Genomic DNA, 24,426 nt, shown 5'->3' on the forward strand with positions numbered 1-24,426 from the left:
CCTCTCCATGTCTCTTTCAGTACTTTCTATAATAACAACATTCACACAATGTTCCAGTCAAGGAAATAAATGATGACATATAACTGAGGGGCTTGTTAGGAGCCAAGTATTATGGAAGGCAATCCTGGTGGTACATCCGTTAATAATCAAAATAAGACAAATTAACCATCATTATCTCCATTCATGTATGTGAGGTTTTAGGATCAGTAAATGGCTGAGGCTCTTAACATAGTTCTGTTAAGCCCATTAGGTTGGACACCATGACAGGAAACAGATGGTTTATGATGATCTCCCCAACACACACACACACACACACAAAACACAGTGCATTCTACAGAGAGCAGCGTTTTTCTAACTTTGAACTTAGAAGTCACAGGGAGAATCACAACAGGGTCCCCCAGGAATGGGAAGGGCTCTGCTACCTTAAACTTGCACATGCACCTCACATTCTGTTTAATGAGCTATCCAGGCTCATTCAAGCATTAAAACTTAGACTTGTAAATGGTAACTAAAACTGAACCTCTAAAAGGGTACACTGTACTTGGTTCAAGTTCCTATGGTCTATGGAAAGGCCAACTTGAGAACCATGGCCACAGCAATAGTAATATTAGTGTGAGAAAATTTTCAAATGATTTCGTCATTGCTCCATTCTCATACATTTAGTAACACATCCTTCCTCAAATCTGCTTGGAAAAATACCATAAGAGATTACACATCAAAACTATGTGCTGGTGTATCCTCCAACACACACTGTTTGTAAAATGCCCGTTTCTCTAATTCACTTGCAGTATTTTTATTATTCAAAATTATCCCAGGCCAGAAAAAAAATACTGGAGATAATTACTTAAAATAATAATTGCATCTTAAAATGATTCATTTATTGTCTTGATTTCTGGGAATAATTGCATACAGCAGAGAAGCTGTTGGTTATTAGGTCCATTCTGTGTTTGTAACAACAGGGAAGGCCACCCATGTGCAAGAAAAGCCTGCTTCTATTCCTTTACTGCTCCAGGGTCTGGGGACAAAGGGCTATGCAGCAAACCCACATAAAAGTCTAACAAATGATTGTCACATACAGCTAAAGGGCAGGAACTGCTCTCTGCTCCATCAACGCCACTTTCTGGGCATCATTAGAGATATCGGTGACTGATGTGAGTGTCAGGTGTGGGGAGTGGAGGGCTTGTTTGCCCTGAGATCATGGGCAGAGCATATCATCCATCATTTAAACTAGAGCACTCTGAAGAAAGGGGACCCTATTAATAAGTGGACAGAGAGAGAAGTCACAAATAGACCCTGGCCTGAGAAATGCAGGTCACATAGTCACTATATTTGCAACCAGTTCCTCAAAGAGACAAAAGCCAAAGAATGGTCAATTATATTAAAAATATAATGTTATCCTGCCTAACACACACACACACACACACACTTGCCTATGCATGCAGATGTGGTAACGGTACTGATCTTTCAGCAAAGCAATTGCATAGCTAAGTTTTAAACCCTTACTGCCCCCCAAAGTCCTTTACTGATGTGACTTAAATCTCCCCATATTTTAGAGGGAACATTACATGTTTTCACTAATAATTACATCTAAACTATCAGCATTACTGCGTATTCCTGCCTAATCAGCATTCTGTTCTGATAGGAAGACATCTTTTGCAGAAACATAGTATTAGGTCAATTTTCTTCATTTATTTGGTATGGCATATTTACTTTTAATTGCATTCTTCATCATCATCAATGTTCCATTTTGTTTGAAGGACTTCCCCTAAGCAGTTGGTGGTAAGTCTGTTATCTGTCCTTAAAGGTGTTATTAGCTCTCACCAACTTGACCTGGCTATCCCCTTAACTAATGGATGTTGATACTAAGCCCAGAGCTGCTTGGTGTGGTAGGTATTATTAAAGGTTCTCAAGGTTATGATTGCTGCACTAGCTAAACACACACTATGGTTGAGTATGTTCTCCAAAAGTCTCAATTACTTGAAGCTTAGAAGCTGGTCCTGTGGCTGTGTAGAGAGATGGTGGTACCTTTAAGAGGGCAGCCCATGATAATATAATTAGGTCATAAAGGTGCTGGCCTTGGAAGGGAGTGGTGATTTTGTTTTCACAGAACCTCTGCTTAGTTCTGACCAGAGAGGAAGCCTGGGCCTTGAGTCTCTTTGACTTCTTCTTTTTTTTTTTTTGTTTTTTTGTTTTTTGTTTTTCGAGACAGGGTTTCTCTGTGTAGCTTTGCGCCTTTCCTGGATCTCGCGCTGTAGACCAGGCTGGCCTTGAACTCACAGAGATCCGCCTGCCTCCGCCTCCCGAGTGCTGGGATTAAAGGCATGCGCCACCACCGCCCGGCTCTTTGACTTCTTATATGATCATGTGACCTCTTCTGTACAGTTTCTCATCATAGTGATGCATCAGCTATGAAGCCCTTATTGAAGGCTAAACTAATGGACTGCCTAACTTTGACTTGTAGCCCTCAAAATGTGAAGTAATTCTCTTTTTTGTAAACTACCCAGCCTTAAGCAATTTGCCATAGCAATAGAAAACAGACTGATGCATCTCTAAATCTCAGTTATTGAACAAAAAAGAATGTGTGTATATGTGTGTGTGTGTGTGTGTGTGTGTGTGTGTGTGTGTGTGTGTGTGTACACTCGTGGTATGTTTCACTTTGGTCAGAACCCAATGGGCATTCCTAAACACCAGGACATGTCTCCTCTGAGCATTGATTTGAAACAATTTCCTTCCATCTCTTTGCTCTTGAGCTAAGAAAGGAATGTCATGGATTATGTCTACCCATCTTTGTTTGGCCAAAATTGAATAATGTAATGAAAACTCACTGCAAGGGGCCTTAGCTGGCAATGTGGCAGTATGGTCAAGAGTGAGAGAAGACAGATCAAATAGGTGCCTAGCCAGCCTGTGCCACAAGGTGTCCCATGGTGATTTTCCGTCCCATTTGCTTGGTACATCACGCTAGCATTGTTCCAGCACAGATGCATTCAAAACCTAGTTTCAGCTTTATCGTCTTCATGTGAGCACAGAATCACCCTTGCAGAGATAATGGATCAGTAGTCTCAAATATGGCCATAACTCTTTCAAACTTTTTGATCTTATTGTCTCCACTCTTAACTTTATATAAGCACTGGGCACCATTCCTGGCCCAACAGATACTCTGGCAGTTATAACTGGGTCATGTGGCTTCATAATGGAATCTTACACAGCAGCCTTTCATTCACTGTAGTATAGTTTTGTGGTAGTTTTCTTCCTTATTAAGGAAATGAAATTGATGTTTCATGGACTTTGAAGCATAAACTTTAGGGCATAAGTCACCTTTCATGGTGCTTATGGATTCCTTTGTTCTTGCAAGAGTTATTAAAACATAGCTGGTGGCCCCTATTGCTACCTTGATGCCTGCCAAATTCTAAAGATAATCCATCTAATTTATCAATATACTATGCGTTTCTTTCTTTACTTTAGGGATACTGTACATTTGCCTCATGGAAGTATGCAATTATGGGCTATCTCTAAGTCTCTTCATCAAATATTTTCTCAGGACATAATATTGTTTTAATAATTATCGTTATGAAAATTACAAGTTGTTCAAAATCCAGAAGTCTCTTCAAGTATTAAACACCATTTTCAAAGCTTGGCACTTAAGTTTTGCATTTGTCTTCTGGTGAAAGTACGTCACGGGCTGTATACCTATACCAGATGAAGGAAAAACACAGTAACGGGCACTTGCATGCGTTATTTTATACTCACACATTTAATCCTATTAGACTGGTGCTGATGGCCTCACTTTAATAAAGTGAGTAAACTGAATTTCAAACAGCAATTGACTTGTACTGTTTGAGATGCTAAGGGCTTCACAAGAGACTCATTTTAGGCCCTAGCTGGGACTTTCTCAAGGTGTGCTTGGGACTATCTACTTTGAAACATCAGAGCTCCAAGCAAGATTAACACAGTGCCTGAATATGACTCCTAGAAGCCTGTATTTTAGAGATTCACCATACTTACTGTTGGTGCCCAACTACAATCAGTTCAAAGCCAACCTTGTGCTGGAGAGACCACTCTGGCTGAAGTAGGCCATGACCTGTCGCCTACAACCCCAAGAGGCACTCCTATCTTCTGATTGTGTTGATCACTTCCTTCTGATGATTGAACTCCCTTGACTCTTGTAGAAGTTCCTGCTCTTTGTTTTTTATTTCCATTCTCTGTTTCCAGTCTTCTTCCTGACTTACTCTCCTGCTCAGCTCCAAAGTGATGCTGTTCTCCAGCATTCTATGCAACACACATGGCTGTCACTCACTCTCCTTCAACAGTGTGCCCACATGTCCTTTACTGCTAGCTGGTTCTTCTGCCCTGAGATTCAGGTACACGTTCTCAGTGATCTCTGTGTATTCTTGTCTATTTCAATATCCAGCCTCCCTGAAACTGAACTAATCTTTACACGTGCTACTACTCACAGGAATGTGCTAAGCTTTTTATTCATTCACCACATACATACTGAAAAGAGTATAGATTTTAAGGAAACACCTTGATGACTTTCTGGAAAGATATATACACCTGTGTAGGTAGAAGTCACATAAGAAATAGGATAAAATTGTTACCTTTCCCACATTTTTTTTCCAATCACTATCCTACCATTCAAAAAGTGGCACTATCTGGACTCCTAATACCACAGATCAATTATTATTGATTTGAATTTTATAGAAATGGAACCAGATAGTGTGCTCTTTCTGTGTTTTTTCTCTTTAGCACAATATATTCATGAGCTTCATTCATGTTTTCTATAGTTGTAGCATATTCATTCATTCTTATAAATTTGTAGTATCCTATTATATTAACATGTATGCTAATAAACTACAGTTTGTTTTCTATTCTATTACTGATGGACTTCTTGACTATTTTAAACAGGGAGGTATCACAGTGATGCTACAATACTGCTGTTTTCGCACATTTCTGTTGGTTACATGTCTAGAAGTAGGATTGCTGAAGTAGCCCTTTGTATATATGCCTAGACCCTTTTTACAAAGGGTTTTGTCAATTTACACCCATAGTAGGAGTGGCTGAGATTTCCCATTTCCTCACCCTTGCCAACACATGGTGCACAGGCCCTATTTTGCTCACTTAGGTGCATGCATGACTTAATTTACATTTCCTGGAAGGAGTATTCACTGATCATTTTTGTATAATTCCATTTCATTAGATTGATACCATCATTTATTCAGCCACAAGTTAGAAGTCAAACTTATTCCTTTACCTTTACATGATGTTCCTCAAATCTCTGAGAATACTATTAATTATCTGCAAATTCTCTGTGCAGGGCCTCCTTTTTATTCCTTAATTGGTCACAAGTAGATTCTTTTCCTTTTGTTTCCAGATGAAGATCCACCAAATCAATGACCTCAAACCAAATCTGCATGTTCCTGTCATGTTCAGCATTCCCACGATGTCCTATCCCACCACATGACCAGAGAACATCAGAGCCTCTTAAAGGGCACATAGGATCTGCCTGTACCTGCCTACGACTTCACAAGTGCTCAGAATTGTCTTCCATTAGCTTCACATTCCACCAATGCCAGATTCTCAATTCAGTGTTCCTTTTCCTTCAAAAACACTGTATCATCTGCCTTCTTACTCCAAAATCCACTTGACACCATCTTGCATTGCTCTTCAAAAATTCCCAGTTTACATGATGAATGACTGCCAAACCATGAGATATTTCTTTTCCATAGAATATTTTTTATTTGAATAGAATAGAATAACAGTTTTTGGAATAATGGAATTTCTAGCACTAATATATAGAAAAAACCACAAACTTATATCATAAAGCATCATCCAGTACACAAAACCAGCTCTTAAAATTGTAGCTCTTGAAAATATTTAGGAAAGAAAAAAGTTTGTATGCTAATATAAAGCCTTACATTAAATTAAATTGCAGATGGATCAAAGGTTTTTAGAAGAAAGTATCTTTTGAAAATAATTTTATGATAGGAAAAGCCTCCCTAAGAAGAAATTATGAAAGAAAATATGAATAAATTTAATTACATTGAGTAATTACAAATTTAAAAAACATTTAAATGTCAGTATAAACAAGGTTAGAAAACAAAGTGAACTAGATGTGGGAACTAGATTTCTATCTATTTTTACTGCTGCTGAAATGGATATGACCTTGTGGAGAGAGAGCACTGTAGCACTTGTGCTCAAATGTAGAACCACTGACGGGTGGTAACATTGTTTATGACATTCTTGAAAAGAGAAGCACATTACATTCTTTTTAAAATTTTTTAAAAATGTTATTTGTGTGCACCCATGTATGTGTGTGCATGCATGTGTGTGTGTGTGTGCGTGCGCGCGCGCCATGTCTGTGGATGCTAGAAGAGGTCAGAAGAGGGTATCAGATACCGAGAACTGGAGTTATAGATGCTTGGGGGCCAACATGTGGATGCTGGAAACCAAACAGGTCCTTTGTGAGAGCAACAAATGCTCTTAACTGCTGAGTCAATTGTCCAACCACACAGTTTGCTTTTAAAAGTTTTATTTGTGGAGAGGTGGGTATGGGTTGGAAACAATTTTGAACATTGTATGTCTATTAAAATATGCAACAGGTCTTCATGTAGACGTAGAGATCTCAGAGGCCACAGATTCTGAGACAGGAGATAGTGACATTTTTCTCCCTTGTCCATTTGAAATTGCAGTGCCTGTCATATGGCAGATGTTCAAGAAATAATTGGAGGAAGGAAAGATTCAGCAAAGAGGGAAGATGGGAAGAATGGAAAGGCATTTGAGGGGCCAAAACATTCATAGTTTTTGACCCATTAAAAATGTACACTTAAAGACAATTTTAATAAATAAAAGCTTTGCTGACAGTTGTGTATTGTCACGAGTAGTCTAAGGCTGCGAGAAAGCCTTCACACGGGCAAAGAGCAAGGATCCATTTTGGGTCACTTTTATTCTTGTTTGTTTTTTCAAGACAGGGTTTCTCTGTGCAGTTTTGGTACCTGTCCTGGAACTCACTCTGTAGCCCAGGCTGGCCTCCAACTCACCGCAATCCACTTGCCTCTGCCTCCTGAGTGCTGGGATTAAAGGCATGCACCACCACCGCCCAGCTTCACTTTTATTCTTAAACTGTATTTTCCCTGTTCTGCTGATTATCTTTATCTAAGTAGTATGTATACTTAAAAAACATTTTTAATAAATAAAAGCTTTGCTGATAGTTGTGTATTATCACAAATAGTCTAAGGCTGTGAGAAAGTCTTCACATAGGTAAAGAGCAAGGGTGGATTTGAGTTCTACTTGCAGCTTAGTTCTCTCTCTCTCTCTCTCTCTCTCTCTCTCTCTCTCTCTCTCTCTCTCTCTCTCTCTCTCTCTCTCCACAAGAAAGGTAACCATTTCCTCCTCAGTTAAGAATGGAGACTGCACCAAGGCTGTGCAAGGTGTCACACCATAGGCACCGGGATTCCCAAAAGCCTGCCCATGCACCAGGGACAGATCCCAATCCCTCTGCCTGGATGCTCCCCAAACAGTTTGAGCCAAACAACCGTCTTCCATGTCCAGAGGGCCTAATCCAGTCCCATGGAGGCTCCACAGCCACCAGTCCACAGTTCATGGGTTTCCACTAGTGTGGTCCATCATCTCTGCACATCCTCCCATCATGATCTTGATGTCCCTCGCCTGCAGTATCTCTCCTCTCTCTTATCAATTGGATTCCCAGAACTCAGCTGACTCCCCATGGGAGACCTCGATTTGGGGGGATGTGGGGATGCGGGGTGGCTTGGGAAAGAGGGCTGGGGGTGGGAGGAAGGGGGGTCTGTGGATAGCATGAGGAGTGAGTAGAAAATTTCTTAAAAAAGAAAAAAAAAAAAGAATGGAGACTGCGGCTCTAAATGTGACAGATGGTGCTGCAGTTCCCAAGGCAGCATTCCTCTGGCAGCAGAAGTCCCTGGAACAAGCTGACCCCACCTGAGGCTCCCTGCAGAGAACCGCTCAGATCCAGCGGCACTCACATTGTCTGGGCTTTGACCTACTTGCTTTTCTTTGCCCATTCTCTGCCCCTGGCCTCCTCAAATAGCCTTTGCGGTTTCCCCCTTGGTTGCTGATTTCCATCTGATTGGTTCTCTAAGCACATGATCCAGTTCTAGTTTCTGCAACAGACAAAAAGAAACATGTCTGTCTGCCAGGAGAGGAAACAGGATGCTGAAAGTGCTGGTTTGTCCCACACAGAGTTCTTCTGTCTGGATCGTCTCCCAGAAGCCTTAGGAGAAGAAGCTGCTGCCAGTGGGGTATGCTTTTTCAGAAGGGACTTGGCAAGACAGAGTTTGATTTCTCTCTGTGCTGTGGGTTCACTCAGGCCAGATTACAGCAATGCAGGCACTTTGGGGTTTGCCCTCAACACCTCTAGGAGCCAAGCCTGGTGCTCAATGTGTTATCTGGCCAGGTTGGAGCCAGCCAGGCTCCAGCCAGGCTCCAGCCAGGCTCCCGCCAGCCTAGCCAGATGACTTGGACTTACAAAGGCCTTCCCACCTGTCCTCTAATGATGACACAGACTACCTACTTCTGACTGACTAGAAACTGAGTTAGTTAGCACTGGCCATTTTTTTTTTTCCAAGCAGTTGGTCACAGGCTTAGAGAACTGGTGTATTTGATAACTTCAGTCTTGCTGATTTTGTGGGAGACGTAAGCATGGTCAGGGGTCTGACCACACACTGGATTCATTCACTTTCTGCCCATATTGGACTACTATAACACAGGATTCTTCAGGCATCAGACTGAAAAAAAAATTAAAACATACCTTTGATTGTATTGCTTCTGTGGTAAAAATTAAGGCTGCAGAATTAACCTCCTAAATTGCTTCTATCCTCCTAGCCAGGCAGACAAAATGGGAGGAGCTCACAGATAGCAAGGTCTCGGAGTTCCCATCTGCTCTGTGTTTGGGAGTGAGGACGGTTGTTAGGTTTGCTATTTTGTGCATCCGGCTCACAGTTCAAGCAAATGGTCTGGGGTGTCCTTCCCATAAGACAGCATGTTGCTGTTAGTGGTCTCTTCCCAAGACAGCTTTTCATTTTTTGATCTAAGTAAATGAATCTATTAAGACACAGAGAGCCCATTTCTCCACATTTTGGGGTTCCTCTGGGCATTTCTGGTAGAGGAGAGGTGAATATGGGCCTCATTCTTAGTGTACTTGGCAGCCTGTCCCCAAAATCTGATACACTCAAGCAACTAGAAGGCTGTTGGGGAAGCACAGGTCGGGGGAGTATAACCCCCGAAGAGCTAGGTTTTAGGAAGAGGAACTAGTCCAGCTGTTGAGGATTCAGTGTCCAGAAAGAGAGCACTGAGCACTGACCCCATTCTCCTCTTCAGTGGCTCATGCTTGTCCTCTCTGCTTTGAATACTCTTTTTAATGAAGGTCTAAAGCTGGCCTTCATCATTGGCTGTGGGTTGGCTCCAAGGCTCCTGTAGCTCCTCATCTGAGAATACCCCACTCCCTGAGGTAAAATGGTGTAGTCTTGTGTCCATCCTATACACATTCTCCTATATACTTCAAATCTCCAGATTACATCCAATACTTAGGGCCATGGAGATGCTGTGTGTAAACTGTTTGTTTAGGGGATTGTGGCCATGTTCAGCAGAAGTACACTATTTTTCTGAATATTTTGACCCATGTTTGATTGAATCCTGTGAGCTGAAGTCACAGACACGACAGGCAATCTGTGGCTATGAGGAGTTCACTCCCTTCGATTCTAGCCAAAGTGATCTTCTGCCATGCAGGCGTCCTGAGGAAGCACAAGCCTCCATGCCATGGCTTAATTACCATGCTCTGGCCAATCGCTGGTGCCAGGGAGTGGGGCCCTCTGACCGGTCCACTTCTGGCTGGTTCTTCACAGCTACATGGATGACTCTGACCAGAGTTACATGTCTCCTGAAGATTTCAGCGGCTCTTCATTTTTCAGAATGTTCCTCAGAGGCCCATTGATGAGCTGAGTCCACGTCCACCGTGGTACTTTCACACAGTTTGCCCTGCATTCCAAGTGAATCTCAGTTTCCTAGGCAAGCTGCTCATTCCCTTCCATTTCTTCCTGACCCATCTATAGAGCTGAGTTCTGCTTAATGGCCAAGATGTCCTTCCACTGTCACATCCTTGAAGAGACATCCCCTCATCCTTCTCAGGCATTCTGTCCATCCGGTAGTTCTCCACAACTTCTTGTTCAAATTGCTATAGTTCTTAGTCCTACTTAAAATCGGGGTGGCAGAAATAATTTATACAACCGGCGGTCTCTCTTCCCCCAGACCTCGAGGTACACCAGGGTTAGGCTGTCTTCACTTTCACCCAGGGCTTAATACAATCCCTGTCACCTCACAAATGGGTGTAGAATGAACAGGTGAATATAAGAGCCATAGCCAAGCAGGGAGAAAAGTCACTTAAATCCTATCATGTTTTCATCTACTTTAGAAAAGAGTTTATAGGCTCCTCTAATTCCAAAGTCTGCATCATCAAAGCAGTTGGTGTTGGAAACATATTTGTAAGTCTGAGGGCAGCAGTTGGGGGCAAGCCTCCACATTGTATTTAAATTAATTAAGCTATACCTAGCAGCTGTTGTGCCGGGAGGGCGCTTAGACAGCTGAATGATATAACTGAGGAGAAGAAAATCACGGGAGTTCAGACAGAAACACGTGTTTTGCATTTTTCCAGGCAGTACTGATGTGAAACATTCTGTCTCATTGTCTTCTTAAGCCTACTAGTGTTTGCTAGACTCCTCGTCTGGCTATCTGATGTAGAGAGATATGGGAACAGTAGATAGCATTAATCTGTCTAGTTGCTAACAGAGAAGAGAGGCAATAAAGGAAAACTCAGGGGGACTGAATGGAGCCACCAGGGTTTTTACTGACCCCAAACCTGTGTGCTTAGGAGGATAATCACGAGGAAAGACAAAGGGAAGTAAACATGGAAGTGATTAAACACCCAGCATTATCATGTGAAGACGAGACACGGGCACATCGCAGTTCACTACAGTACTTAATGTCATAAACACACACATACACACACACACACACACACACACACACACACACACACACACACACACACAGAGCTTTCCCTTCTCTCTTCACAGTTACGGAGACCCAAGACATAAAAATCAAGTGAGTAATTTTCAAATGTTGGTAATGACTCTGTATTTTAAGAACAAATTAGACTTTTGGTTTGTGATGTTAGCTGATCTTTTAAATCTGCTGTGTCAATTCACCACTATTCTCCTGTCTTCTTTCCTCTTTACATTCTGGCTCAAAATAGCTCTGAAGTGAAAACCGTGTGAAGGCTTTTTAAGAAAAGTTTCCAAGTCAGCTCAGCTTTAGGAGTCTGAGCTTGTGAAGGAGTTTCTCAGGAAACGGTTCCGGTCTAATCTCACCAGAGTCATCTGGAGAATGCTGGTTCTTGGACTCTGCCTGGGGACGGTTGAATCAGAGTCCCTGGATGAGAGCAGCACTTTAAACATTTCTCAGATGTTTCCCAGGCACACACCAATGCTGGAAATTCATGCTAAGTTTCTGCCTTAGGATACATATTGGGGACTGCCAATATCCACCTTATTGTACATTTATAATAATATCTTGATTATGCAGGATGCTCAGAGAGTTGGGGATTCTTATTGCTTTCATTTGTACTTTACCTTGGAAAATCCATCCTTCAATTAGGAGAACTTCCATTTTCAACACCTAATCACAAATACTGACATTGCCAAAGAGCTGACAGAAAACCTGCTGTGAGGGGTGGGATAATGGACTTGCCACACAAGTGTGAAGACTAGGGTTCAAATCCCCAGCGCCCACTTAAATGAGGGGCAGGTATGGTTGGCTGCCCCTTCTGTAATCCAGCCCTTGGAAGGGATACAGGGATCCACAGAAAAAGTTGGCTAGCTAGATTAACCATATGAGCAAGCTCTGGATTCAGGGAGAGACCCTGCTCCAATATATAGAGAACAAGTAAGGAAGCTACTCAACATCAACCTCTGGCCTCCACATTCATGCACTCACAACTGCTTACACTCCTATGCCTGCACACAGCTGAGCTTGCATAAACAAAACACATACACATACAAAAAAATCTCAGTATGGTTTTATTTGCATACAAGACCCATTACCTTCTTGTAAAAGATTCCCCTAAGAGAAGTAAGGCTGGGGAGATGACTCAGTTGATAAATAGAGTGCTTGCCTTGTCAGCACAAGGACTTAGTTTGATACTCTTGTTTAAGCCTGGGAAGTGCCTAGAATTTCAGTGCTGGGGAAGTGAGGAAAGTGGATCCATGGGGCTTACTGGCCAGTCAGCCCAGCAACATGCCAGTGAAAGACGCTATCCCGACAGCAACATTAGATGGCACCTGAGGAACCATTCCCAAGGTCTTCCTCTGGCCTTCCCACTCACCCGTGCATGTGTGCATGCACACTCCCATACAGCTGTATTCTGCCAATGCCACACACACAAAGAGGAGTAGAAAACCCATGTCTCTACAAAGGCCATGGTGGCCATGGGTTAAGGCCAGGAGAGACAGCAACCAGGCAGCTAGAGGTAGCAAAAATAAGAACTCTGTTGACCCAAAATTGAAAAAAAGACTTTCAGAAAACAGCTTAAAGAAGCTGGCTACAGAGTCCCACAACAGCGAATTTCTCTCATGTATGATTTCCCTATGATTGAGAAGCAGGAGAGGAGACACATTCAAGTGTACTGAGGTCAGAGAAAGCCCCTTATGACTGGAACTGAAGAGAAGGAACATTGTGGCCCAAAGCATATGGGAGGCCAAAAGACAACATACTTCCTAGAACAGGAGGCACAGATGCTGGCACTTGGAACTCACTTCGGTTTGGGAGTGGATACCTTTTTAGTAGCCTACAGCTATACTGCAACTGGAAAAAATGTCCACACTAGTCTTGGGGGCACAGGACTCTAGTGTTTGGGTACAGTCTGTGCTGTGTGGCTTTGAGCAAGTGTTGGGAGCCTTTGCCAACTACTACCTCAGGCTCTGCAGAGCTTCGCTAAATCATAAATGGGAAAGGGATACATAAATGTAGGTTGGCTGACAATTGTAATTGAGTTTGCTCTTGACTGAGGAGCCTTGGTGATTAGTGAACTTCTCTGTAGAGTAGTTGTTCTGGGGACTGTACCTAAAAGCCCCAATTACTCTATATGTGCCCTTGGCCCTGACCCAGGATGTTACGATGTTTTGATGGGAAGGTGTCTATACAAGTATTTAAATTTTTTGGGTGATTATTAGAGAACCCAGAGGCTAAGAATCATGCTTGACTATGCAGTGGACAGAGTGTTGACAACCTCAGTCTTGATAAGAAGCTGGACTTGACAGTTGCCTCTTCTCATTCCCTGCCCTTCTCCTACCCTTCTGAGTTTTCTATTTGTAGCTGAAGTTTTCTCCAGTCCTGCCCAGCACCAGGGACCCTGCAACCACTTATAAAATAATCACTCAGAAGCTTATATTAATTAAACTGCTCAGCCATTAGCTCAGGCCTACCACTGACTAGCTCTAACACTTAAACTCAGCCCATTTCTGTTAATCTATAAATCTCCACATTTTCCATGGCTTTCCCTGTTGCCTTTACATGCTGCTCCCTGGACAGCAGGCTGGTGTCTCCTGACTCATCCTCCCTGTTCCGAGAATTCTCTTCTCTGCTTGTCCCACCTATACTTCCTGCCTGGCTACTGGCCAATCAGCATTTTATGATATCCCTGCCCTTCTCCTACCCTCCTGAGTCTTCTCATTCTCCATCCTTCTCCTACTCTCCTGAGTCTTCTTATTCCCCATCCTTCTACCTACTGAGTCTTCTCATTCCCGCCCTTCTCCTACCTACTGAGTCTTCTCATCCCCCCTCCCCCCGCCCTTTCCTACCCTCCTGAGTCTCCTCATTCCCCACCCTTCTCCTACCCTTCTGAGTCTTCTCTGCCCTTCTCCTACCCTCCTGAGTCTTTTCTGCCCTTCTCCTACCCTCCTGAGTCTCCTCATTCCCCATCCTTCTCTCACCCTCCTGAGTCTTCCTCGCCCTTCTCCTACCCTCCTGAGTCTTCTCATTCCCTACCCTTCTCCTACCCTCCTGAGTCTTCTCATTCCTGCCCTTCTCCCACCCTCCTGAGTCTTCTCATTCCCTACCCTTCTCCCACCCTCCTGAGTCTTCTCATTCCCTACCCTTCTCCTACCCTCCTGAGTCTTCTCATTCCCGCCCTTCTCCTACCCTCCTGAGTCTTCTCATTCTTGCCCTTCTCCTACCCTCCTGAGTCTTCTCTGCCCTTCTCCCACCCTCCTGAGTCTTCTCTGCCCTTCTCCCACCCTCCTGAGTCTTCTCTGCCCTTCTCCCACCCTCCTGAGTCTTCTCTGCCCTTCTCCCACCCTCCTGAGTCTTCTCTGCCCTTCTCCTACACTCCTGAGTCTTCTCATTCCTGCCCTTCTCCTACCCTCCTGAGTCTTCTCATTCCTGCCCTTCTCCTACCCTCCTCAGTCTTCTCATTCCCGTCCTTCTCCTACCTACTGAGTCTTCTCATTCCCCATCCTTCTCCTACCCTCCTGAGTCTCCTCATTCCTGTCCTTCTCCTACCCTCCTGAGTCTCCTCATTTCCCATCCTTCTCCTACCCTCCAAGTTTTCTCATTCCCCACCCTTCTCCTACCTACTGAGTTGCACCTGTCAACTGATTTCTGGCTAGACTGGCTTAAAAGAACACACTGGCATGAGACTAAAGGACAAGAGAAAACCAACACCCAAGAATTTCATCTCTTCTTCCTTTTGTCGATTGATGTCTCCTATTCAACCATGCCCTGTATAGTTCTTAAGGAAAGTTTTTTTCTGCCACCATGGAGGGATTCTCACATGAAATACCTTTTTTTGCTATCTGATTGACCATCTCTTCTAGGCTTCCCAAAGGAAAAATCAGATGACAGAGCCAGGGATCCGAGTAGCCATGCTGACAGAATCACATGGCAAATAAAAAAAACTAAGGAGTAATTCTACCTCTAGGCATATACTCAAGATAAATAAAAAATAAAATCATGGCTACAGATATACTTGAACACCAGTGTTGTTATATTGTTCATAATAGTCCCAAATAGGAAAATACCTGAAGGTAAATGGGTGGACACAATGTATATCATACAGTAAAATACTACTGAGTAACATAAAAGGAACAAACAACTGATACCTCTCATAACTGATAAACTTCAACAATATTATGAAACACTCCAGTCACAAGATGGCATATGGTAGGATTCCGCTAATTTGAAACAAACAAAATGCAGATCTGTAGAGACACAAAGCAGATCAGTGGTTGTTGGGGGTGGAGGTAAGAATTAAATCTATAAAACAGTATGAAGAGTGATGTGAAGACTCTTTTAGGGGTGACTGAAATGCTCTAGAACTCACAGGTGCTTGCCTAGCATCCATGAGGCCCTCAGTCCTACCCTCAGTACTGGAAAAAAACAAAACAAAACAAAACCAATAAACAAAAGGAAGACCAAACTTCATTTATCATGCGTGTGCAGTGTGGGAAATGAACTAAAACACACAAACAAACAGAAAAATGTTGAATTTCAACTTTCTGTTGGAGGATTCCATCTGTAAAATACACCCACTGAGCTGTTTATTTTTAAGAGAAAGGATACACAGTGCTGTTAGGAATCTGGAGGTACTGAGGAAGTGGTCAGTTCACTGCTCTGACTTCTGGCCGTCCCACTCAGCTCTGCCATCCCTTCTTCCTGGCCATTTTCTTCAGCTTTCACACCTGGGTGCTGCTGAAGTGTAAACAGGCTACCACACACCCCATGACACTTACGTACCTAGCTGGCGGCGTGAAAGATAGGGCAGGTTCTGGTATGGTCAGGAATTTATCAATGTGCACTGACTTGTTTTCTTTCTCCACTGTGTGTGTGTGTGTGTGTGTGTGTGTGTGTGTGTGTGTGTTCATGTGTTTGTGGTGTTCATGTTTGTGCATGTGTTTGTGGTGTTCATGTTCATGTATATGTTTGCATGTGTCTGGGTGCATGTGCTCACTTACTTGGCATTTATATAGGTTTTTGGGAACCTCAACTCTGACCTTCATGTTTCATGGCAAATGCCATCTCTCTGGCCCCTGTACTGACTACTTTTAAAGTCATTGACTGGAATTTAGAACCATCATCCCACTATCCCACTATCATCCAAGCCCTGTATGGTCTGAAGCTGGCAGTCTAACCAATTCCTTCCAGAAGGCTGGAGTTGTGTTCACTGGTGCCTTAGAGTCAGCACCAGAGGTCTGGAGGAGAATGCTGGCCTTGTTCTCAGCATGGTAGCTAGAGATAGATAATAAACAGTGCTCTTAAAAAACCATTTCTGCCCTTCATGGAATAGCTTTAATCCCCGTGACCTGTAGAAAAGAGGGGCCACTCTTGCTGTGTTGCGGCGACAGGTGCTTTCTAGCAAAGGCTGCTCCTAGTGAGGACGACTCCCACAGTCATCTACTGATTCTTCCCACAGTGGACTCACCATTAGCTCTGGATCAAAGCCTCCTTTCTGGCTTCCCTGTCCTCACATCTGCCACCAACAGCCCTCCTTCTATCAGCTATGTAGAAATAGCTGACTTGGACACAAAGTTTCTGTTTTCTTATCTTGGTACTTTTTGTCTAGGAGGGAAACAGTGGGCGTGCACCTCTCCACACCGAAATCTGTGTTTCAGCATGGCGGAGGGGAGGCGACCACTCACCTAAACCTCTGTGGGTAGGTAGGATGCATGCTCAGTGTCCTCATCTCTAACATTAAGACAGCTTACAGGGCCTGCCTGCTCTACAGTAGGGTCATGATGAGGGCACAAAGCCCTACCTTTATGAAATATTTCCTGAAGGACAGACTTGGAGGCAGCTCATCCTGGTATAAATGGAGGTGAATTTCAGACCATTTAGGGAAGAGGAGGGAAGCTGAGCACAGATTAAGCTGGATTATTTTCAAGAGCTGCATTTGCTTTCCATTTCTGAAAGCTCTCTGTAATGCTGTGAGGTCACTGCAGCTGACCGGAGTGAAAGAGGGAAGGCTCCAGGGCCCCTGGTAATTGAATCTGAGGTACAATCCACCACACTATGTCCTCTACCAGGCACAAGTTACCCCCACTAGCAAGAAGGGGTCCACCCCCATCCGAATCCCATACTCTGCTGCCTGTCTTATGCCTGGCCGAATCTAATATTCTTTTCATCTCCCCTTAATAGATGCCTAAATGCCTGGTGTATGACAGCATGCCTGTGCCCATGGTGCTGCTGCTTCCCAGAAAGCTCAAGACGGACAAAAAAACAAACAAACAAAACAAATCAAAAACTGAGATGAAGAACTGCTCAATGTGGAGTCGGGTCCCGGCCCCTGCCGCTGTAATAAAATTTTGGCAAATGTTACTAAGTAGAGACAATTATTTACACAAGAACCCTTATTCAGGGCCTCTTGATCTTAAGATTTCATCTCTAATGTACACTTACACTGTTGGGAGAGTGCTGACCATGTAACTTATATTTTAGAACACCCAAAGAAAACAAGCATGACTTGTGCTCATGTGCCACCTCCCTGTGGCTGGATCTTTTCTGGTTTCATAGAATCAATGCATTTTTATACAATGCGTGTGTACCTACCATGCCAGACACCGAGCTGGGCACTGAGGGAACAAAGATAGCAGGTCCTTCCTTCCAGGAGCCCACATTAGAAACAGTCATGTAAATAACAATACATATGTCACTATGATGAGTGACTTAGAAAACACAACAGGAACACAGAGTAGTAGCAAAGCAATGTGGGGAACAGAGTTCAGAGTATGCCAGATGAGAGAGGGGTAAATTAAAATCCCAGTTCTTCTGCTTGGATTGGGATGGGATGGACCTTTCGAGAAAGTAAATGGAATAAAGGTTTCCATACATGAATGTCACACTGAAGACAGCTTATGTTGGAGAGGATGTAAAGCAAAGGGAACTCTCCTCCACTGTTGGTGGGAATGCAAACTAGTGCAGCCACTCTGGAAATCAGTATGGTGGTTTCTCAGAAAATTGGGAATAAGTCTTCCTCAAGACCCAGTTATACCACTCTTGGGCATATACCCAAGGAATGCTCAATCTTACCACAAGGACACATGTTCAACTATGTTCATATCAGCATTATTCATAATAACAAGAACCTGGAAACAACCTAGATGCCCCTCAACTGAAGAATGGATAAAGAAAATGTGGCACATATACACAATGGAGTACTACTCAGCAGAGAAAAACAATGATATGAAATTTGCAGGCAAATGGATGGAACTAGAAAATATCATCCTGAGTGAGGTAACCCAGACCGAGAAGGACAGACATGAATGTCCATGGTCTGGCCAAGAACATGTCTACCTGAAGGGCTAGAGGGGTAGGTCGCGTTTCACCCAGTGGTCATTAGCATCACCATCCTTTGGGGTGTTCATTTAATTTCCCAGCTTCTTAATACAAGTCCACATCAAGATATCTGAAAGCAAACAGCAGGAAATTGCATTTTAGCCAACTGCCTACCCCACACCCTCTAATCCTATTGAGAGTATTCTGAATACAGGATGAATACTTTCTGGTCTGGGGAGGTGGGGGGTGGGGTGGTGTAGGGAAGAGCAGACAGTCAAGTTAGGTCTCCAAGGTGGTGAGCTTATGTGCTTGAATGCTGTCAGGTAGCTGGGTCAATTGAGGTCTAAGTGGATTCAATCAAAAAGTGCTCACTGTGAATGGCAAATTGCTTGTGAACGGTTGACTCTCTCGAAACAGGAGCCTGCTTAATATGTATTTCAAGCAAAAAGTGAATCTTCTCATAGGACACTGGGGATCCCGATTCCTAGCCTGGAGGAGGACTGGACACTTGAGGAAGAGCTGGCCCTCACAGTCTGTGGAGAGCAGAAAGCTGCTGACAAGTGACAACTCCTACCAGAGCAGCACCCTGCAGCCAGGACGGTGCAGTGTGGGTAGCCAGCAAGCTCTGCCCATTCCCAACTTGCCCCCAGAGTGATGCCGCTTGCTTCAGAGTAGGTACGTAGTAGTTCTATCTGTCATTTCAGTATTAGCACACACAACCCTTGCAATTAAACTCATGCTTTAGAAACCATGAGTCATTTACGGTATTGACAGTGTTTTTCAACAATGTCTTTTCTCACTAAGGTAATATTTCTTACACGCTGGTAAATGGATCCCTCTGGCAGATCTTTCTTTAATTTTGTGAAGTGCAGAAACCTGGGTGGCACTATGGGCCTTCAGAATCAGATCCCCCTGCGGTGAAAATCCTGGAATCTGCATTTCCCCCTGCATATTCAAATGATCTTAAGTACATTAAAGTTGAGGAACCTACCAGAGCGTGGTTGCACACACATATAATACCAGCACATGGCTGTTGAGGCAAGAGGATTATAAGCTTGTGGCTAGTATGTGCTATGTAGAGAAACTCTGTATCAAAACAACAATAAAAACTTTTTTAAAAGACGAAGATCCTCTAAAGTCCCTGATTAAACACATTTAGGTCTTGTGAGATAACTGAACCAGGTACCTACCTCCAATAGGGACCAAAGAATTAGTTAAAGATGAATAAAGAATGGGCACCTAAGCTTAGTTGCACTTCCACTCACATCATCTCTGAAAAACCTCTGAATGTCCAGCTAATTGAATTAAAAGATCACCGAGTCATTTCAAAGATGTATAAGCATAGTCACAACTCAGATCCTTTTGGTGAGTCTGTATTCCTGGAATAACAGTTATCACACTGTAAGAAAAGACTATTTTAGGACAATAAGGCTGAAATCTCAAAGACAGCCTATCTTGGCATTCTCTTTGACTAAAGAAACCAAGGCCTGGTGAAGATGAGTGAGTGACCATGGTCATACAGTCCATTAACAGCTGTCCTAGTTAGGGCTCCTAGTGCTGTGACCATGACCAGAGCAACTCAGGGAGGAAAGGGTTTATTTGGCTCACACTTCCACATCACTGTTCATCACTGAAGGAAGTCAGAACAGGAACTCAAGCAGGGCAGAAACCTGGAGACAGAAGTTGATGCAGAGGCCATGAAGGGGTGCTACTTACTGGCTTGCTCCTCATGGCTTACTCAGCCTGCTTTCTTATAGAATCTAGGACCACCAGCCCAGAGATGACACCACCCATAATAAACTGGGTCCTCCCCCATCAATCACTAATTAAGAAAATGCCCTACAGTTTGATATTATAGAGGTATTTTTCTCAACTGAATTTCCCTCCTTTCAAATGACTCTAGCTTGTGTCAAGTTGACATAAAACTAGCCAGAACAATTGACCCTTTGTCAATGTGACACACAAACATATCATTGTTAAGTCATAACCCTGCCTTTCTTCTTCATTCCAAGATCACACATTAACATCAATATCAACATCACAATACAAAACATTTACAAACTTTACAACTCCCACAGTCTTTACACATTCAAACACTTTAAAATTCAGTCTCTTTAAAAATCCAAAATCTCTTTTAGAACCTAAAATCTCTTTAAAAAAAATTCAGTCTCTCAACTGTGGGCTCCCATAGATCAAAAAATTAAATTAAATACTTTCTTATTTCAAAAGATGAGAACCAGGGCACAGTAACTATCTGAACAAAGCAAAACCAAACTCCCAAAGTGTAAATAACTCAATGTCCGATTATCTGGGATTCACTTACTGTCTTTTGGGCTCCTCCAAAGGGCTTGGATCTCTTCTCTGGCTCCACCCTCTGCAGCACACACAGATTATCCTCTAGGCTCAGGCTGGTCCACCACGGCTGTTGTTTCTGGTGGTCATCCTCTGGTACTGGCATCTCTAAACTACTAGGGATTCTTGCTGTAACTGGGCTGTACTTTCACCAATAGCCTCTCCTGGGCTCTCTTCAAGGAATCCAGCCCTGCCACACAGTGTCAAGCCTCAGCTGCTCTTTATGATCCCTTCACACCTTCAAAACCAGCAGCACCTGGGTAACTCTTATATTACCAAGTTTGGTTGCCAGCACAAGGTATAACCTTGGCCAACTTTGGAACACAACATGCATGTGCTAACTCTCAGGAAACACTTCCCAGAAGGCTTCACCTCAGTGATGCTGGTCTCTTCTTCATCACAGCTGATTCTTCAGCCCCAGCTGACCAGCATCCATTATCCAGCAAAACAAAGGCTTTACTTTAGTGGTTCTGGTCTCTTGTTGATTACAGCTGATTTTTCAGCTCCAGCTGACCAGACACCACAGATCCTTCACACAAAAGACCCAGTAGAGTCTTTGCTTCCCTCTGAAACTTCACAAACCAGGCCTCCATCATCCGCACTGCTCTAACATTCTTATCTTCCAAGCTCCTACAAAGAACATCCCACTGAGCTCTCAACACTCAATGATTTTCTAGCCCAAAGTTCCAAAGTCCTTTCACAGCCCTCCCCCACAAAATATGGTCAGATCTGTTACAGCAGTACCCCATATCCTCTCAGAAACTTCTGGCCTGGTAGGGTTGCTAGAGTTTTTAATGTTTTATTGTGGGAATCAGCTCTCAAAGTTGCCGAGGCAAAGAAATTCTACAACATGCCATATTCTAGCCTGAGGATAAGGAAAGTTAGTAGTACAACGAGGTCCAGTTCTGGGGCCTGAGAACCACAGAAGTCACGGATTCTGTAGAATATCAAAGGCCTGAGAACTTGGGCAAAGTCCTGAGAACTGGTAGGAGTGGAGGATGTCAATTGAGCTGTGTAAGACCTAAAAAGCCAACAAGTAGAAGCTCCAGAGTCTGAGTACAGGGACAGATGGAAGTCTCCAGCAGAGGACAAACAAAAACTGTTCTATTTGGAAATGTAAGGGATTAGACATTCCTACATTCATGCTCTAGGTAGGTCTTCATCTCACTGTGCACTATTACAGTTTAGTCCCTTCTGAAATCATCCTCATAGACATACTCAGAGATATTGTTTGATCTGCTCTCTGGGTAACCTGTAGTCCAGCCAAGCTGACACACAATCGAGCCATTATACCTGCCTAGAACGTCGATGCACACTGGGCCCTTGTGCTTGCTGGTGACTGAATGCAATGTCTATTTCCGAGTTTTTGCTTCACTTGTTCACTGCTGGTATAGGAAGACTTAGCTTAGACACTATCTCCCTAGATTTATCTTGCCTGAATACTGTTCCTGTGAATTTTCCTAACATCCTGAAATCAGTTCTTTTATGGGTACAGTTACACTCTGCTAACAGATTTTGAAGTCCTAATCCATGATACCTGCCAATGTGACCTTCTTTGGAAAGAGGTTCTTTGCATGTATAATGAGGCTAAGGTGATGTCACAAAAGTAGGCCTTAATCCAGTATGACTTATCTTTATAAGAGAAAAATGCCACGTGAGACACACAGAGTTGAAGATATAAGCAGATGTGGGAGTTTATATCCTCCAGCCAAGGACTAATGGCTACCCTAGAATTGAGCACAAGGCAAAGCAAGAGTCTGCCCAGAGGGAATGTGATCTCGCTGGCAGTGTTTTCAGACTTCTAACCTCCAGAACTGTGATGGAATAACTGCTGCTTGAAGCCACCCAGGCTAGGGAACTTCGTCACAGCAAATCTAGGAAGCTAATATTTCTAAAGTGTTCATTGCTGTGTCCAGGTGGCTATGTACTTCTTCTTGTCTTTGTCCTTCCTTGAAACGAGAGAATTATATGGTTTTGACACACAACGCATGGGTCAGGCCTTAGGAAAACAGTGACTGTTCAATAATTGCTGGGTGAATCACAAAAATCTCCCTTTATAAAAATGAATTTGAGAGGTATTTGGTGATTGCCAGTTGCCTTCCTTTCTACTACCCTAAGAGGTTCAAATCTCCACAGGGCCAAGAGTTACTCTCAATCTTTGCGTCCTTTCTCATTGCTAGACAGTGTTTAGAGATGGCTATGGATCTCCAGTCACATCCTCCTGCTTCCCAGACATTTAGGTGTTAAGGCTGTGTACTGGATTCTGGTTGGCAAACTATGGATAAAAGTTAGAATTAGCCAAATATATCCTTCAAACTCCTCTTGAGAACTCTTTCCATATGAGACAATCTTAGAGACCACACAATAGACTGGATAGCACCGACTCTATATAAGCAGGAGACAAATAGTTGCTATATTAATGCTGCTTGGGGGGTAGAATATTTACAACAAAGGAAGAGCATGGCCTATGTTGACCATCATATAGAGCAATGAAGACATGCAGGAGGTGCTGGAAAGTGACTCTTGGCCAACTAATAAAATCAACACAACAAATACAGATATCAGAGTCTCCTGGCTAAATAAAGGCTATTTGAGAAATACAGACATCCTTGTGTGTCCTCTTGGCAGTTTTAAAATGTGTCCAGGGCTTGAATGTTTTGATTGAGAAGGAGCTGCCTGGCCAAGACAGCTGCCTGGTAAGGCTGTCTCACCATGACACCGAGTACTGGTTCACGTGCCTGGGCTTTAAAAGGAGTTGGTTCTGTGCTATCAAGCCTAGCTGAGCGAACTCACTTCACTGTTTTCTCCCATCTGCAGGTGAAAGGGGTATAATATTTCTACTGTCAAGCATGTTGTTATAACAAATATTTGTTATTTTGCAGCTTTTGCCAGAAAGTTAACAATGATAGCAATTATCTGGAAGTAAAGTAAGTGACTGGTAAGCTAAAAAATCTGACTGTCACCAATAAAAGAAAAACAATGAACAGTCATCATCTAGTAATACAGCAGAAAATTCACCATGCAAACAGAATAGGTATTTGTTACTAAAATGTGAATTTAAAGCCTTTCCCTCCCCGCCAAAGATTAACCTCTGCAAAATCTAGAAAAAGGTGCAGTGCCTAACCAGTGAACTGGAGCCACCTGATCTGCCCGGGTATCAGTTATCCCGGGATGAGCAAGGGGAATTGCTGACCCAGACAGGGAAGTCATCAGCATTCACTTCTGAGGAACTAGAAAGGGGTAAGTGTGAGCATGCCATGCTGTGCTGTGCGCTCACTCTACTGAGAACTGAGGCTGTGGTGGTGCACATTCATGCAACTCCTGTCTCCAGTTCATTTTCTCTCTCACGTGTGTAGATTCCCATTCTCCACCTTTCCTCTGTCTTTCACACCTCCAACACCTCCTCACCAGATATGCATCTTCATCAAAAAGGAATGTGTTTTACAAATATGCATGAGTCTGTGAATGTTTCAGATGTCAGTAAGGAGAACTGCTCATAAAAGCTAAGAGTAGTTTCTTTCCTTTGGCACTCACACTCCATTTCTACCTGTTTCTGAGCCAGAAGACCTGCGTTTTCCAACAACTGTCTTGACTTCCTTCCCTACACTGTCAGACCAGACTCTATCTATTTTCTTCTTCTCCATCTTTGGTCATTAGCCACTTCAGTATACTTCAGTTCCCTTGTATATGCCAGATCAATCTAATTGTTGCCTTATGGTCAACTTC

The 24,426-nt window shown here is 43.2% G+C and overlaps 1 long non-coding RNA gene across 17 annotated transcripts in view; it reads right to left on the bottom strand.

The window, feature by feature from the left end:
* Nucleotides 1-24,426, bottom strand: part of LOC128114605 (uncharacterized) — a 287,065-nt gene that overhangs the window by 188,681 nt on the left and 73,958 nt on the right. For 11 of the 17 annotated variants that reach the window (XR_008219822.1, XR_008219824.1, XR_008219816.1 and 8 more), the window contains 2 exons: nucleotides 18,367-18,478; nucleotides 15,180-15,278 (listed from right to left, as the gene is read on the bottom strand). The exons of 1 other annotated variant lie outside the window; for it this stretch is intronic. This is a non-coding gene — a long non-coding RNA (uncharacterized LOC128114605). The remainder of the gene's footprint in view (nucleotides 1-15,179; nucleotides 15,279-18,366; nucleotides 18,479-24,426) is intronic. 5 more of the 17 variants (XR_008219828.1, XR_008219826.1, XR_008219820.1 and 2 more) reach the window with 1 other exon arrangement.

Source organism: Peromyscus californicus, unplaced genomic scaffold (genome assembly GCF_007827085.1).
Source record: "Peromyscus californicus insignis strain IS unplaced genomic scaffold, ASM782708v3 Scaffold_19__1_contigs__length_69161282, whole genome shotgun sequence".
Lineage (NCBI taxonomy): Eukaryota > Metazoa > Chordata > Mammalia > Rodentia > Cricetidae > Peromyscus > Peromyscus californicus.